This window comes from Carassius gibelio, chromosome A19 (assembly GCF_023724105.1).
Source record: "Carassius gibelio isolate Cgi1373 ecotype wild population from Czech Republic chromosome A19, carGib1.2-hapl.c, whole genome shotgun sequence".
Lineage (NCBI taxonomy): Eukaryota > Metazoa > Chordata > Actinopteri > Cypriniformes > Cyprinidae > Carassius > Carassius gibelio.
This window is the reverse complement of record NC_068389.1, coordinates 22,547,532-22,565,443: the sequence shown is the minus strand read 5'-3', so window position 1 is coordinate 22,565,443 and position 17,912 is coordinate 22,547,532. Positions and strand designations below refer to the sequence as shown.

The 17,912-nt window shown below is 36.4% G+C and overlaps 1 long non-coding RNA gene across 1 annotated transcript; it reads left to right on the top strand.

The window, feature by feature from the left end:
• Window positions 1-1,018: 1,018 nt before the first annotated feature.
• On the top strand, window positions 1,019-13,357 carry LOC127935709 (uncharacterized). Its single transcript, XR_008148152.1, has 3 exons — window positions 1,019-2,627; window positions 3,024-3,081; window positions 12,032-13,357. It is a non-coding gene; the product is annotated as an uncharacterized LOC127935709 (long non-coding RNA).
• Window positions 13,358-17,912: the final 4,555 nt, after the last annotated feature.

The window sequence follows — 17,912 nt, the reverse complement described above, 5'->3', positions numbered from 1 at the left end:
AAAATGTAAATCTAAATGTAATCCAACAACAATAATAATAATCTATAAAAATAATGATAATAATAAATTCTTATTGTATAATTATATATTTTTTTAATGTATCACTACCTTTAATGGGATAGTTCACCCCAAAAATTGTCATCATTTACTCGCCCTCATGTTCCAGACCTTTTTTCTGTGGAAGGTATAAAGATATTTTGAAGGTGTTGGTAACCAAAAATGTTTTGTTCCCATTGACTTACATTGGGAAATATCAACAATATAAATCAACAACATTCTTCAAAATATCTTCTTCTGTGTTCAACAGAAGAAAGAAAGTCATACAGGTTTGGAACAACATGAGGGTGTGTAAATGATGACACAATTTAAATTTTGGGGTGAACTATCCCTTTAGCATGAGAGACAGCAGAATAAACTTAACGGATGGTGAACAGAAAGAGACCAGAGCTCCTTCTGCCAGGGCTGACAGATATTATTCCAGCCAGAATTAGCTTCAGTCAATACAGGTGACTGGCTATCGGTGATCAATTACAGTGCATGGACAGCATTGATCATGCTCAGTCAAATGTGACATAAACAAGACGCCGGCGATCAATAGCGCTTCGCAGCGTTCAGCTCCAGACAATCGCCGTGCGTCTCAATTAAGCAAATCCTGAACCACCATGTGCACTTTGATAAAGAGACTCATTTAGCCACATCACTGTAAGACAACAGAGCTCGCCGCCATCATCCACTGAGCGTGTGATGCCACCGCAGCAGATCAATCATCTTGTATTGCAGCAATCGAAAGAAAGACAAATGGACAGACTGGCAGAAAGATGGCGAGACAGCCTGAATGTTGTTGCAAACAATTGAGTCAATGTTCTGTAGTCAGTAGTAGTGGTTAATTATTATGATTATGTCAGTTTGAGAGTCACAATACGCAACATATATGTTAGAATATGCTCATACCACTTTACATCATAGCTGATGGATTTATCTAATACAAAGCAAAGGAAAACAAGTTATTCTAAAGTTATAGTAGAGTCAGTTACAATCATAAGCCCCTCAAATATAAAATGAAAAATGTTTCAATGAGTCCAACGTCACATTTGACAATCAATTACTTATGCATTTATCCAGTGACCTACAAAATCTCAGCACTCACTATAGCAGAATGAAGTTATCAAATTAAGCATGTGACAAGTTTATTTGAGCACTTGAATTAGATGACAAGCATGATTCTATCCTATCTACACAAAAACACTAAGTACAGCACGCATATGCTGAAGCTATAATGCACTGATGTCTGTATAATGGTGCACTCTGATCTGATGATGCACACTAACACACTAACACTCACCTTGAGCTCCTTCAGCCAGACCACAACGCCCCATAAACAGCTCCATGGTTTCATTAGAGCTAAGCCCCAGAAAGACAATGTCACTCGCAGGAGAGGCGCTGTGTCCCTCAAATAAGTTATTGCATTAACTGTGCTCTGAAATTGAAGCTTTGTGTGACAGTGTGCTTTCATCTGTAATCTCTTCTTTGGGGATCACCACATACTGTATGGACACATAAGGAGAAAGTATTCAATTCATTTTAAAAGGATTGTTCAACCAATATATGTACATATCTTTCTGTATGTTTCTCTCTCTCTCTTTCTCTCTCTCAATATTTTGGCCACTCTCATTTCACTACACTCTAAAAAAATAAAGGTTCTTCATTGGTGTTGATGGTCTCATGATCTTTAACATCTTTCCATTGCACTAAAGTTTCTCTGTAGTGGAAAAAGTTTCTTTAGATTTTAAAAATATTTTTCATACTCTTTTAATAACTGTTCACTGAAAGGTTATTTTGGAACCTTTCCATTTAAGAGTGACTTTGATTACAGTTAATGAGTAGCATGAACAAATCATTCTCTCTCTGATCTTTACAGCCATCAATGCTGAAAACATATATATTGTTTTCCACAAAAACATTAAGTTAATACTACATTTCAATACTGAGAATAATCTAATAAGTATTAGAATAATTTTCTTGTCATCACAGGGAAACGAACAAACAACAACAACAACAACAACAAAATATTTTTTTTAAATGTATAAAACCAGATTTTTTTTTAGCAAATACATACAGCCTTAGTGAATATGAGAGACTTTTTCCAAAAATGTAAGAAAATCTCACCAACCTCAATTTAAAAAAAAAAAAAAAGGGTACGGAGTACACAGGGCCTGAGGCCATGTGGGGGTGCTTAGTCAGTTTTCTATACATACATATACATGCACTAACATTTTTATAGCATTTATGTACAAATAAAAAAGTACCTGTGCAAAACTAAACTTGTAGTTAGGCACTGATTTGGTATTTAAAAAAAGTCATTTTCATGCTGTGCAGGGCCCAACCCCCCCTCTCGAATGAATGTAAATGGTACGACCCACAGTTCAGGTGCTTCTGCTGCGGACCTGCGGTGAATGAGTTAATAAGAGCTGGAGTAAACTTCCGTGAAATGAACTAGGAAGACGGGAAGAGGCATGTCTTTCATTAAGAAAGGAAAATCAGGGGCTCAAAACGAAAATAAAAGAAGATTAAAGAGAGAAAGGCAAATGAGGGCAAGCAGTTGCTCACTCAGTTTTTTTAAAAGAAAGGTAAGCTCCAAATGCACCATCGAGCATATTATTTTAACATAAATATCTACTCTTGGAGGAGTTCTCCCCAGAGTCAGAAGTTTACATGGAAACACTGAATATTTCCCTCCATTGTCAAAACCAACTCCCACGAAAACACAGATCGTTAGCGCCTATTTTACCGCATTGTTATGCAAATTAGCTCGCGCACTCTCTTACATTAAGTACAGGATTGTTCTCAGTTTAATGCACATCTTAATGATTGAAAATGACTTATTTTAAAACGTAATTTAAAAGACTGAATGTCTAGTTTGGCGGTTAGTGTACGCTGTGATTCTATAGACTGCATTTTAAAAAGGTATTGTGACAATAAAGGATATTTTAGCAACCATTTGAAGCCATATATTTCATTTTCAGACCCTGCAGCAGCAGGCCCCTCATCATGGCCAGGTGAAAGCAGTGACAGTGAGACAAGGTGAGCTTTTAGCGGAATTGCCTTTTTAACACTTAGTGATTAAGTGTTCAGAGGAAATAAGCAAAATGGGTGCATTGTTATTGTACATATTTAAACTTTAAAGGGATAGTTCACCCAAAAATGAAAATTCTGTCATCATTTACTCTCCCTCAAGTTTTTCCAAACCTGTATGGTTTCCTTTCTTCTGCTAAACACAAAATAAGGTATTTTAAAGAAGGTTGGTAATCCAGTTGCTGGTCCCCATTGACTTCCATAGTATTTTTTTTCTACTGGAAGTCAATGGTGTCTATCAGTCATTTGGTTACCGACTTTCTTCAAAATATCCCACCCATTGGTATCACTATGGTATTTGGTATGGGGGCTCAGCAAGATTGGTGCTATGCTCCTGTCCTTAACTATAAACCATATGTAGAATTCAAATATGCAGATCAGTTGAAAACTGCCAAAAATTTGATGTTGTAAAGATATTTGGAGCCAGTTGGTGGCAGTAGAATTGTAGAAATACAAACCCTGACCTCAGTGGAAACTAACAGCTGGAGTGCAAGTAGCTAATTATATAAAGTATAAAGAATCTTGTACGAAAATCTCCAGAAGTAGTATTTTTAAGACGTTTATTGGTAGCATAATGCAAGCTACAGCAACTTCATGCCCTTAACATCAACTATTATTTATTCATTATACTGAAGTATTAAGGACTATCCTGATTGCCCTCTATTAAATTCAGTTTGCTACATATCAATTCCCTCGGTATAGAAATCAAACCCATCACACTGATTGAATGGTGAGGTTTGCCCATAAACAAGCAGCATTAATCTTATTTAAGCTAATCCTCAATGCTCTCAATGTGAAAACTATTAAAAGTCTGGTTTTATTAAAGTGAAGTGTTCTCAATGAGAACAAGCAGCTGTAAATGGCACTTAGGAACAAAAAAGAAGAAAATGCCAGAAATAGCTAGAAACCCTGACTTCAGTCACAGAAAGTGCTATTGCACTAACTGCAGGACTTTGCTTTGTTCATAATAGGCGAGGCAATCGCTGATTGAAAAGACTGGAACAGGAAGATATTACAAAGAACAGGGCTCAATGCAACACAGTCACAGGCTGTTAAAAGCTTTTATGAACTATTTATAACTATTTCTCAGAGAATGACTGATCTTGGGGTAGTAAACTGCCACTCACAAACCACTTGTTTAGATCCAGGACATATGTCTAACGGCACCCACAGTGAGCATAACTGCTAATGGCAAGGAATCAAGGACAATGCAAAATACAAGTATTGCATATTTCTTAAAGATGCAACCAAAAATAATAAATAATTAAATAATAATAGTAATTAGATAATAAATAATTAGATAGAAAGTTGTATCTGTTAATATTGTAATGGACCTAATATTTTTAAATAAAAACTCACAAAATTGTTTCAGATATGTTTAAAACAAGAAAAAAAATGCCTTTGTGGTGAGAATAAACTTAATTTAACACATTCCCATTCCCATTTGCTTCTCAACTAAAATGATATTAAGGATAGTAAAATATTAAATAAACAATAAATAAATGAACAAACAAATAGATAAATAAAGATTAAGAAAATGTTTTTCTCTTCCAGAAGCACAGGCTTGAATATGAAGCGATGCACATTTTGTCCTTGAAACCATTCTGTAATTATCTTCATGGTTTCTCAGCGCCAACTGCCCTGACCTGGGAATGATAAAAACACAAATGATATCGGTTCAGTCGCCTGACGCAAGAACTGCAAATGGACACACATGGAAAGATGAGAGCAACGTGTTTTCATTTCAGTAAGTGCTAGCCGGTTGTCTAGCTTTAGCTCTGATTAAAGTCAAGTTATTAGCCCCTTTGTGGTCAGTGTTGAAAAGCCACAGCTCTCATAAAGCCGAGAATGATTTATCCTTGACCTAGAGGACTGTGGTGAGGACATGTATCTAGTAAAGCTCCATTTTGGTATTAATTCTGAACCCTGGACAATAGCAGAAGCTAATAACAGTTAAACTCACAGGGGAAAAGATAGCGGAAGCTAAGTCTTCTTGCTAACAGCTGTTTTTTTTAAAGCTGAAAGCTAGGGCAGGTATTGTTAACATGCTAAGAGGTGATAATGAGTCAGACAGAAAGAGATGGCAGCACTAAACAATTGTCACTTCCTGTGGACTTTCTTTTCATTTGTCTTGTCTATCAGTTAATGAGAAGTAAGGATGTTCAAGATGATGAAAAGGAGAAAATGGCAAGATTATATAAATGAAGTTGTTGGCATTATACAGTTGACCTAAACATATACTATCAATTTGACCCAAACAAAATGCAGATAGATACTGCAGATAGATAGCTCAGCACAGTATTTAATTGAAAGCAGTGTTTGTTGTGTTATATTTTCTACATGTTCATCTCTCAGTAATACCGCAGTCCTTTCTGCCACTAACAACAGTGAGAGAATATTAACTTTTAGTTAACATGAGCTCTGCAACAATGTTTGGATGTGACCCAGTTTTGTCTAATGCTTGCTGTTGGCCTGAACACCAGCACAGAGTTTGAGTGATAGCTCTAAATACTGGGTTATCTGAAGCACCATTTGTCCAAGTAGCAGCACATTTAGGTCAAATCAATGCAAGCAAAAGATTTAGCAAATGAAGAAAAAAATCAAGGGGCTAAATAAATTAAATTAGAGTGATAGGACGTTTGTTTAGAGCCGAGGCTGATTAAAGTGTAGCTGAGGGCAGGAATCATGTGATAATCATGTTTACCGAAATGATGATGGAGTCCTTATCTCATGGGATTGAATTGCTGGAACACAACACCTTATGGAGGTGTATATTTAATTATAATTATAGTAACTCAACAAATACAAGTACTCGTTATGAAAAAAAATATATAGGTTATATAAAATATTAACTTTTTTTTTTTTTGCTTCTGTGCAAAACTTGCTACAACAACACTAGGGTTTTGTGATGCAGTTGCTTGGGTGTGTTGAGTGGTTGCTAAATGTTTGGTAAAGTTAAATGCTAAAGTATTAGAGGATTGTCGTAATCACTATGAGCAATAATGCTTGGATCATCATCAAAATCAAGTAATTCTTCTCTTGCTTTATTAATACGATCACTTGAGATTCATTTTTGTGCGTGTGCAAAATAGCTCTTTTCACAGCACTCACGACAAATGGTGCTAATTGAAAATAAAAAGATTATGATGAAGATATGCTTGTTCATATGACAAGCAGTTTGCAAGCACAATCATTTAGATGAGATTTCTTACTCTAAGAAACTATGTATGAATGCTGAAATATTTAGCATACATATTGCATAAATGTTTGAGTAAAGTTAAGGGGCAGTAGCGAACAGCTGAACAGTAGAGCAGAACAGCAATTGATGATAGATGCATTATAAATCAATAGCCCAGTGTTTTAACAGATGTAAGCATGTACATGACGATTTTAAGAATTAAATGCCATGCCTGCATAAAATATATTGGTCTGAACCAGACTTAGTAGGTCCGTTTTATCTTACTATAAGAAAGACTGGAGCATTTTATAGTTTGAGGATTTGTCCCACTGAAGGACAAAGGATACACACAAACACACACACACAGAAACACACACACACACATATATAGTGCGAAAGTAATCAAACCGCTTCCTTTTTTTTTTTTCCACATCAGTCTACACTCCATACACCAGAATGACAAAGCAAATAACAGGTTTTTAACATCTTTAACATCATTTAACATTTAACAGCAAATTTATTAAAGGGGGGGGGGGGGGGGGGGTGAAATGCTATTTAATGCATACTGAGTTTTTTACACTGTTAAAGAGTTGGATTCCCATGCTAAACATGGACAAAGTTTCAAAAATTAAGTTGTACGTTTGAAGGAGTATTTCTGTTCCAAAAATACTCCTTCCGGTTTGTCACAGGTTTCGGAAAGTTTTTTTCGAGTATGGCTCTGTGTGACGTTATATGGAGCGGAATTTCCTTAAATGGGTCCTAAGGGCACTTCTGCCGGAAGAGTGCGCGCTCCCGTAGAGCAGAGCAGAGAGAGGCTGAGCACAGATTCACTGATCAGAGCGAGAGCGTCGCGAAATGTCACAAAAGGAGTGTGTTTTTGGTTGCCAGGGCAAGACAACCCTGCACAGATTACCAAAAGAGAAACCGCATTAAGGGACCAGTGGATGGAGTTTATTTTTACAGAGCATCAACGGAGTTGTGCAAGTGTTTTTGTTTGTTCCCTGCATTTCGAAGATGCTTGATTTACAAACAAAGCCCAGTTTGACACCGGATTTGCACATCGTTTATTTCTTAAGGATAATGCAGTCCCAACGAAAAAGGGTCACGATCGTGTGTTGGAACCGCATGCGGTGAGTAAAACTGCTTAAAATAACTCTGCCTCCTTGTTAGTGCGTCCGCCTCCCATGCCGGAGACCTGGGTTCGAGCCCCGCTCGGAGCGAGTCGTTGCTGCTGCTGCTCTCGTTCAGTTTCAGCCTCAGGATCTGATTCTGGATAATAAATAAACGGCTGAATCTGACTGTTAGCCATGGTTTGTTTTGGATGATGTTTTTTTTTTCCCTCACGGTAATGTCACAACTTCCAAACGCTCTCAACGCAAAAGCCTACTCACGCTCGTGATTCTTTAGCTCCGCCCACACGTCATGCCTCCAGGCGGTCGTGTTTTTCCGGGAAAAATCGGTACAGACTATCTTTCTCTTAGAAATATAATAAAACAAAAGACTTTTTGGAGTTATGAAGGATGCAGTACTACTCTATAGGTACTCAAGATTAACAGGAGATTGAGTGAAAACGAGCATTTCACCCCCCCCCCCCCCCCTTAATTTATTAAAGATAAAAAAAAATAATAATTCCATTGCATTAGTATTCAGACCTTGTCTGGGTGATGATCCTGATGAGCCGACGGTAGCTGCTCGCATCTCAGCTTGTCTAACAGACATTTTTTACTGGATGAAGGACCATCACCTTCAACTCAACCTTGCCAAGACAGAACTGGTTATGGTTCCAGCAAACCCATTGTTTCATCACAATTTCACCATCAAGTTAGGCACATCAACCATAACTCCTTCAAAAAAAGCCAGAAACCTTGGAGTTATGATTGATGATCAGCTAACTTTCTCAGATCAAATTGCTAAAACTGTCCGATCCTGCAGATTTGCTTTATTCAACATCAAGAAGATCAGGCCCTTTCTTTCGGAACATGCTGCACAACTCCTTGTTCAGGCTCTTGTTCTGTCCAGGCTGGACTATTGCAATGCCCTCTTGGCAGGTCTTCCAGCCAGATCTATCAAACCTTTACAATTAACCCAGAACGCGTCAGCAAGATTAATTTTCAGCCTAAAAGAATACACGTCACACATCTGCACTGGCTTCCAATAGCTACTCGCATAAAATTCAAGGCATTGATGTTTGCCTACAAAACCACCACTGGCTCTGCACCACTTTACCTAAATTCATTACTTCAGACTTATGTGCCCTCTAGAAGCTCTGCAAGTGAACGTCGCATGATTGTGCCATCCCAAAAAAGCACAAAGTCACTTTTACAGACTTTTAAATTAAATGTTACCTCCTGGCGGAATGACCTTAGCCATCTTTAAGATTTGGCTTAAAACCTTAATCTCTTCCATCTTTATTTGACCCTCTAACTTTAGCACTCACTATTCTAATTCTATTTTATATATGTGTGTGTATATATATATATATATATATGTATGTATGTATGTATATATATATATATATAATGTATGTATGTAATATATATATATATATGTATGTATGTAATATATATATATATATATATATATATATATATATATATATATATATATATATATATATGTATGTATGTATGTATGTATATATATATGTATATATGTATATATGTGTATATATATATATATGTATATATGTATATATATATATATGTATATATGTATATATATATATATATATGTATATATATATATATATATGTATATATGTATATATATATATATGTATATATGTATATATGTATATATATATATATATGTATATATGTATATATATATATATATATATGTATATATGTATATATATATATATATGTATATATGTATATATATATACTACCCTTCTAATCTTTTTGTATTCTTTTTTTTATTATACAATTATTTTAAAAAGACCTCTAACACTAGCTTGCTCTATTCTTTTTCTATACTATTTGTTTTCTCTTTATTTATGATATTATTTGAAAGCCCTTGCTACACGTACTGCGTTTAAGCTGAGACTTGTTATAGCTCTTATCATTGCTCTTTTGGTGTTTTTGATTGCTTCCAGTGTCCTTATTTGTAAGTTACTTTGGATAAAAGCATCTGCTAAATGAATAAAAGTAAATGTAATGTAAATGTCTGGGACAGCTGAAATTTAGCTCAGGAGTATTCATTTTGTTTGAAAATGTAATCACACTTTGAGTGAAGCTAACCTGTGGCAAATTCAATGGAATGGGTATGATTTGGAAAGACACATCTCAATAAAATGTCTAACAGCTGAAAATGCGTATTAGAGCAAAGACCAAGCCCTGAGATTAAAAACAAAACAAAAAACACCTGCCTGTAGAGCTCAGAGACAGGATTGCATCAAACCACACATCTGAGGAAGAGTTCAGAAAATATTCTGGTGCATTTAAGGTTCACAGAAGCATGTAGCCTCCATTATCCATAATGGAAGACATTTGGAACAACCAGGACTCTTCACAGAGCTGGCCTCTTGGCCAAATTGAGCAACTGGTGGAAAAGGGCTTTGGTTTGAGTGGTGACCAAGAACCTGATGGTCACTCTAGTTGAGCTCCATAATCATATGTGGAGATAGGAGAAACCTACAGAAGGACAAACATTGGTACAACACTCCACCAATCTGTGCTTTATGACAGTGTGGCCAATCCTCTCCTCAGTGAAGACACAAGAAAGCACACTTTTTTTTTTGCAAAAAATAAAAAAATAAACACCTAAAGGACCCTCAGACCATGTGAAACAAGATTCTCTCTGGTCTGATGAACCTCAATTACAAGAATCGTGTTTGAAGGAAACCAGGAACTGCTCATCACCTGCAGAGTACCATCCCAAAAGTAAAGTGTGCTGGTAGCAGCCTCATGCTGTGGGGCTGTTTTTCAGTGGTAGGGACTGAGAGACTCATCAGAATAGAAGAAAAGCTCAATGCGCCAAAATATAGAGATAGCCATAATGAAAACCCAGTCCAGAGCATTCAGAAGCTCAGACTTGGCAGAAGGTTCACCTTCCAACAGGACAATGACCCTAAGCACACAGCAAGAGTGGCTTATAGACAACTCTGTGAATGTCCTTGAGTGGCCCAGCCAGAGCCTGGGCTTGATCCCAATCAAATATTTCTGGAGAAACATGAAAATGTGTGCCTGCCCTCATCCAACCTGACAGAGAAGTGAACAGGTGAGGTGAAAAATGGTTGATAATTGCCAAATGCTGATGTGCAAAGCTTGTCGCATTATACCCCCAAAACACTTGAGGCTGTAAAGGTGCTTCAGCTAAATACAGAGTGAAGGGTTTGAATAATTATGCAATGTACTTATTTCAGCTTTTTTAATTTTTTATAAATTTGAAAAGTTGTGGTAGTTCTGTTTTCCTTTGCCATTATGGTCTATGAAGTGTAGCTTGATGTGAAAAAAGTAATATAAAGCAGTTTACCACACACAGTGGAAATATGCCATAAATGTGTCTATGTTCGCGTGAATCATTCGTGATCTAGCTTCACCAACAGAAGAAATGAGTATGGTTTTTTTTAATGCATCTCCTTTCCTAATAATGTGCTACTTAGAAAGTTTCACGATGAATGAGACTTAAGTCTCTGCCTCTGCTGCCTCTGTCTGGTTTTTCTTTAGAAAAATTGAGTTATTTAGACACTGAATGTGCTTACGACCACATCAAACTGGAGGCTTTTCAGACGCGCACTCCAGCTTCACCTCCAACTTGTATAATGAAAGTGAAAAAAGATACAAGTGACGAGGAGCTTCAGTAGAACAACAGTGAACTGGTCAGATGAGATGTTGTTGGGCCATATGTCAGTAAAAACAAGTTATCCTGTCCTGTCAGCCGTTATACTGTGCTCACAGCACAGGATCTTCAATTGCACGCACAAATGCGCCGGCGTGCGATGTTTCATTAAAGCAGAAAAGAAACTACAAGCATGTTATATCATTGTTATGTCATCAGTTGAGCTATGAAGTTACCAAAAGTTAAGTGATTAAAGCTGCCTTACATCTGTGCACGCATGTAAGTATTTGTTATAAATGAGTCACATTTAAACATCTCTTTGAAATTGTTTTCACAACTGTCCTGCAGCAGCCCAGACTGTCTTCTTCATCTAGCACACTCGATTCTACTCGCCAGCTCATTTTAACAGCTGAAGTGGGTCAGAAAAGGTAAAAAGTTGTGAGAAAATATGATGTGTGTCAGATCCGCATCATGTTCAGCAGTGGCAGCTCTTAGGCACAAGATGTACGATTTTCATAATAAAATATCCAAAAACCACTTGCACGGTATTATATATTTCATGCAGTTGTGTACTTTGGTTATCCCAGAAGTTTGTAAATCCAGAGAAATTCCAATTTTAAATAATAGCTCGTCCCATTTCATTGTCGTCCATCAATGCCATAATATCCACACTATTTGGTTGACAACAATAATTTTATGTTTATTTGAGTATTTGAAAACACATATTTGAGAACATACATGCACATAATTGTGAACCAAATAACGTGCTGATTTGCCTATGTATAATCTTTCAAAATCCATAATTTAGGTTTGGATTCTGACTTAAAAGGTGTCCGGCATGTAAGGTGGCTGGATGCCATGCAGTAGGTTTTAAAACAGAGCTAATGTGTGTCACACTTTCAAGAGACCATTTCACATCACTGGCCCTCCTTTCCACAGGCTTCTCTCCATCACAATGTCAAAGAGCGGAATAGACAGAACTGCCTAAAGCCAGCGGAGCAGTGGAGCGAAAGAGAAACACAGAGAGGAATAAAAGACAGTGGCAGAACAAGGCAACAAGTAAAAATAGTAGGGCAGCAGAGGAATATAGAATAACTGCAAACCAGAACAAGTGTGAGAGTGATTACACGTGACCGTGGGCCGGGGCCAGAGGGGTCACTCTCCTCCGTGCTCTTGCTCACTGCATCGGTGTCAGAGTATGTGAGTGGAACCGAGCGTCAGCAATTTCCCATCCCCACTCAAAGTCCCCTGAAATCACTCCATCCGAAATCCACTCCAGATTTTCCTTCTCTGAGTTCACTCTATAACAACACTTGCACCGTCACAGCTCCACTGCAAAGATCTGTAAAGTTCAAAATGTTGTGATGTTACATTATATACCGAAACCCAGAGGCTTGTGTCAAAAAATTAACAACAAATTAAAAACAAATTTCATACGAGGCACTGCATCAGAGCTTGGTTTGTTTTCACCAAAAGCACATGATCTATGTTTAAAATTCACATTTCACAGATTTTATATACTGACTCAAATTACCCTTTATGATAGATACTAAAATAAAATAAAATTGTGAAAAACTTTGGGTTTATGTGTCTTTGCAGATAGCTTTCTGTAAATTTAAGATATTGAAAGTGACTCATTCATACAGAGACATAAAGCATATGAAGACTTGATATATAAACATAAAAATTAAACAATTTGTGGTTTAATATTTACTAACACTAGTCCATGTTGTGACTTGATTAATTGTACAGCCCTACTTTCAATTTATCCAAATATTGCCAAATTCCACAACATTCCACATTCCACAGCAAGTGTAATTTTGGTGACTGGATTCTGCAATTCCAATTGCATTTTACACATTGCTAAACTCATAGGGCCCTAATTATTATATTAACATATAGAGGCATAGTTTTGACCATTGTCTTCCCAAGTTCAAATTTGTTTTTCATTCCGACTGCTGATAATTTATTAACACACATGAACTGTTAATATGTTGATGGAGGAGTGGTATAATGGAGTGAAAGAAAACACAGACGCTCTGACTTTTAAACAATCCACTCCTCGCTCCAAGCAAAATCCCATTTCCCGGCTTCACACAGATTCCAATCCATGCTTGTTCCTCACTCCTTAAATGATGCCCCCCCCACCTCCGACCTCTTTGCAGTTCTTTGTCAGTCTTTTTCTCTCTGCTCTGATGCATTAACACAGAAGACCTGCCCGACTGCAAACGCAACACTAGCAGTGTTTGACAGCTGTGGCTTTGACCCTTGACCTATGAGATGTACATGAACCACAAACATCGGCACACATTCTGATGTGCGCAGCCAGACACCAGCTAGTGCTTATAAGTTAATTATCATAAACACTTCTCTGTATCTCACTAAGCGTTTGTGTGCGCAGTGATGGGTGAACAGCTTCTCATCAGCTTTGTCTGACTGTATCTCTGTCTCAGCCTCAACTGACATTTCAGTGCACATTTCTTGATGCGATGAATCTAATTTTATGAACACAAATCAGTGACCACAAAGATGACACAAACTTTGCAGTTTCACAATGGAATCTTTCATTAAACAGACGATTATAGGTTTTCCAGGACAATTATATCAGTTGATTATGAAAAAAACAAAAACCATTTAATTTAATAAATTTTTGTTATATTTATTATATTATATGTTATATTGATGTCAATGTGGTTTTATTTTGTTTACTCACATACCTTACAGCTATTGCAAATGAGTGATATTGAATTTCAATATGGAGAATTCACAAACAAACAAACAAAAATCTCATTTATATGCAACATCTATAATTATTGCATTGAAAACATATTTGTAAAATGGGACTTTTAGCTTAAAGTTTTACAATTACTCAGACATAGACTGAACGACATATTTCTGTTATAATTAGCCCTACATTTGATTGCATCTAAAATTAATCACCAGTAAATGCAAGTTTCTCCTCTGGGAATGACCAGGACACATATGCATCATGTGACAACTGATATATGTTCACCATGTTTTGCAGCAGAGACAGTTTAATTCCCAGCATGCATCATAATATAATGACAGAACAGCACACTGCTGTTAAAAAATCTGGAATCAGTTACTGTATGTTATTTATGTATATTTTTTAATGAATACTTTTATTCAGCATGGATGCATTAAATTGATCAAAAGTTACATTAAAAACATTTACTCTGTTACAAATTGTTTTAAATAAATGACGTTCTTTGGAACCTTCTATTCATCAACTAATCCTGAAAAAAAATGCATAACGGTTTATACAAAATATGTTAACTCTGTTAAGCTGTACATGAATAATAATAATACGAGTATGATTATTAATAAGAGTATAAATCAGATTAGAATGATTTCTGAATGATTATTTGACACTGAAGACTGGAGTAATGGATCAGGAATAAACTACATATTCAGATATATTTGAAAAGAAAACAGTTATTTTAAATAGTAATAATATTTAATAACATTCATGTTTTTTTCTGTAAGTTTGGATAGAATGAATCCAACTTTATTGAGACTTCTTTCAATAACAACTAAAATCTAAATGACCACAAGCTTTTTAACAATAGTGTGTTTAGCCTTGTTGTTGTTGGTTTTTTTTTTTTCATGGAATATTTTATTTTAAAGCAAAATGCCTCAAGAAACTGCATGTGAAAAATTACTATGAAAAAGTCCCAAGGACCCTCTAAAGTATGGTAAAAAATATATAAAAATAAAACAAACGAATAGCCTCTCCTAACTCACTGCTTTTATGACAAGAAAAAAAGATAACAGTGCTCAATAAATATTAGAAATAACCTTTTAAAAAGCACCACATTATCATGTTTTTCGACATCTAGGTGGCTAATGAATATGGTAATCATTAAGCACCATGGTATATATCAAAGTGTCTCAAATCTTCTGCCATGTAACGAGTTTGTCATTCATAATTCAACCGATATTTGGTCACAGTTGCATACATTAAACTATATATATGCAATTATACGACAGCACTGGCCTTGCCTCATCCAATCAGATTCTAGACCCATATCTCACAAAGCTATTTTGCAGCCATGGTAGCCATTTCAGAAGTGTGCTAAATAGTTATTAGCAGTCTAGTGAATTGGTGGTGTCACCATTTTCACATTTGCCTTCACTTGATCTAATTTCCTCTCTCCTCATTTGTCTGGGCCATCGCTGTTATTCATTCTGGCCAATATCTGATGATCAGTCTTAGTGTTTCAGTCATATTTGAATTTTCTTTCTCTGCTCTCTCTCTCTCTACAGTCTATTGCTCTTTCTTTTCCAACCCTCTGGCTCAATTTGCTGGTTCATCTCTCTATCTCGCCTGCACCCTCTCCTCCTCCTCCTGCTCCTGCTCTTCTCTTCTCTTGCAGTGTTTATTTAAGCACTTTCACGGTCACTGCACTGTGCTCCCTCTCACAGGACAGAGCCATCCTTTCTCTTGTTCTGTCTCGGAAACACACTCTTCTCTTGCATTTGCACACCATCCCTTTGTTCCTCTTATTTACCTCCCCTCTACTATCTGGAAATCCTCTCTGACTAAATGCACATCCACTCCCGTTGTCTTTAATGCAGCTTTCCCATTCTTTTATCTTCCCAACACCTTTAATGTGGGTTGCACTCTCTCCCTTTTTCTTCTTCTTGCTCTCATCTCATAGGAAAAAAGAGCTCTGAAATTCTGTCATGCTTCACAGACATGGCTGGCTCTCCTCTTCTCACTTTTGAGATCTAAGGCTGAATGTGTGCCAAATATAACTAGAAAAAAATCTACCACTTACACTTTCGCTGCCACATGGTTGTTTTAATTAAAAGAGGACTTTTCTAGACAGTGGACGATTCAATTCAGTTTTCACCTGTCATAATTACTAATCGAATAGACCATTATCATTAAGTAAAACACCGAAATGGCAGAGATAATTCACAATAGCATATCAGTTTTCTTGAATAATGTTTCAAACAGTGTGACATTAATTACACGTTTTCATCACTAAAAAACTGAAATGTAGCAGGAGTAATACATAGTATATAGTAAAGACATTGTCCCATTTTTAATGGAGTTGTAGGAGAAACTGCTTTCTGTCCTGCGATTGTCATATTGTCTCCCATCATGCCTTTCTGCACACTCTGCCTTCAAGACAGTACGTCAACAACAGCAGTGAAGTCAAGTTCCATTCTCTCTCTCTCCATCCATTTTCCCAAAGGAACTCCTGAGAGTTAAGAGAGTTCTGGTCTGATGACTCGCCCTCAACCTGTCCACCTTCTCTCATCTCATCTCTAATGTGTTGATCCAGTGCCTCCTCAAACACGTGGCCACAGGCACACATATACATGCACATACTGTTGACATGCTTCTCAGTTATAAAAACATTGTCTCGGATATTTTTCCTAAAAACAAATAAGACAACTGATACTTTATTAACCCTACTTATATCATGACAACTCTCTGAAGATTTCAGAATGGTAATAGATATTACCATGTATTTGGTCTTGGTGGAATAGATCTGCTACGCTGCTGAATTGCTGCTGCTGTTAGTCATTGCTGTTGTTGTAGATTATTGTTACTGCAACAAAGCTAATACAGGAAACTTGCTAATGCCAGTGCATACGGCAATGAGGTGCTGTGAGTATTTAAGACATACAGCTGCTGCACAAATATCATATATACTAACCTTTAGCAGCAGGTGGAGCTGGGGAAGGTGGAGGTTTACAGAGTGCTCTAGTGAATGGTAACCAACCATTTAAATGTGAAGCATGCAGCAAGCTTATTGGCTGTGAGCAAGATGAACCAATCTGCTTGTGCCAAGTAGTTTAACAATGTGAATATCATCAGTTTGCATTAGTGGCCAACAGCATGCACCATCTAGAGTTTCATGACAGAACTTGGCATAAAGCCTACTTTAGCATATTTGATATTAAAATTTAATAAGGCCTCTAAATGATCAACTTTAGTCTAACTTATAGTTTTTATCTGTTAACAAGTAAAAGGCTTTTTAGTATATATGTAAAAATGTCCACTTTAAGGTTATGTACATGTATCTTTTTGCTGTGAAATCTTTACCGGTTTTTGTATAAAATCAACGTAAGAATAACTTTTAGATTTTTATAAAAGATTTCAGGATAAACCCTTACTGAACTTACCTGACACTTAATTGATTTTACTCTGTCAAATTGTTTTTATTTTCTTTTTTACAGAAACGCATTGAATTTTATGATTTGCCCTCCACAATAAAAACTACAGAGCCTTGATCATAAGCATTTAAATATCATCTTACTTAGACATATTATTGGGAGACATAAAATGCCACCAGATATTTATATGCATTTTATACAAGTAGTCTGCTGTACAGTTATAAAAATCTGATTGATTTGCACTGCAAGCACATAATTTAATCTTTTTGGTCAAATTAATATCAGAAACTGCACCACAATTTTTTATTTTTTCAATTTTAATTTTTTGCTCAGTTTTGGCCTCTGAATATAGCAAAATTTCCTTAGCCAGTGTAAGCTCCATTTATACTATGAACCACAAAGGCCTGATGAATCAAATATGATGCTCAACAAAACACATCTGCAAACTGTTATCAGAGAACGTGTTCTAAATGTAGATGAATTGAGGGAGTACATGTATGTGGAGACACAGGAAGGCTAATGAAAGCATTTCTCCAGTCTCTCTCGCTATTTCTTTTCATGCCTGTGTTGTTTCCTCTGCCCTGTGTTTGTCCTCCAAATTGAATTATTCCTTTGACGTGGCGATAAGGGACGGCTTTAGTCCATTATGCAGAGACCATCTGCGATT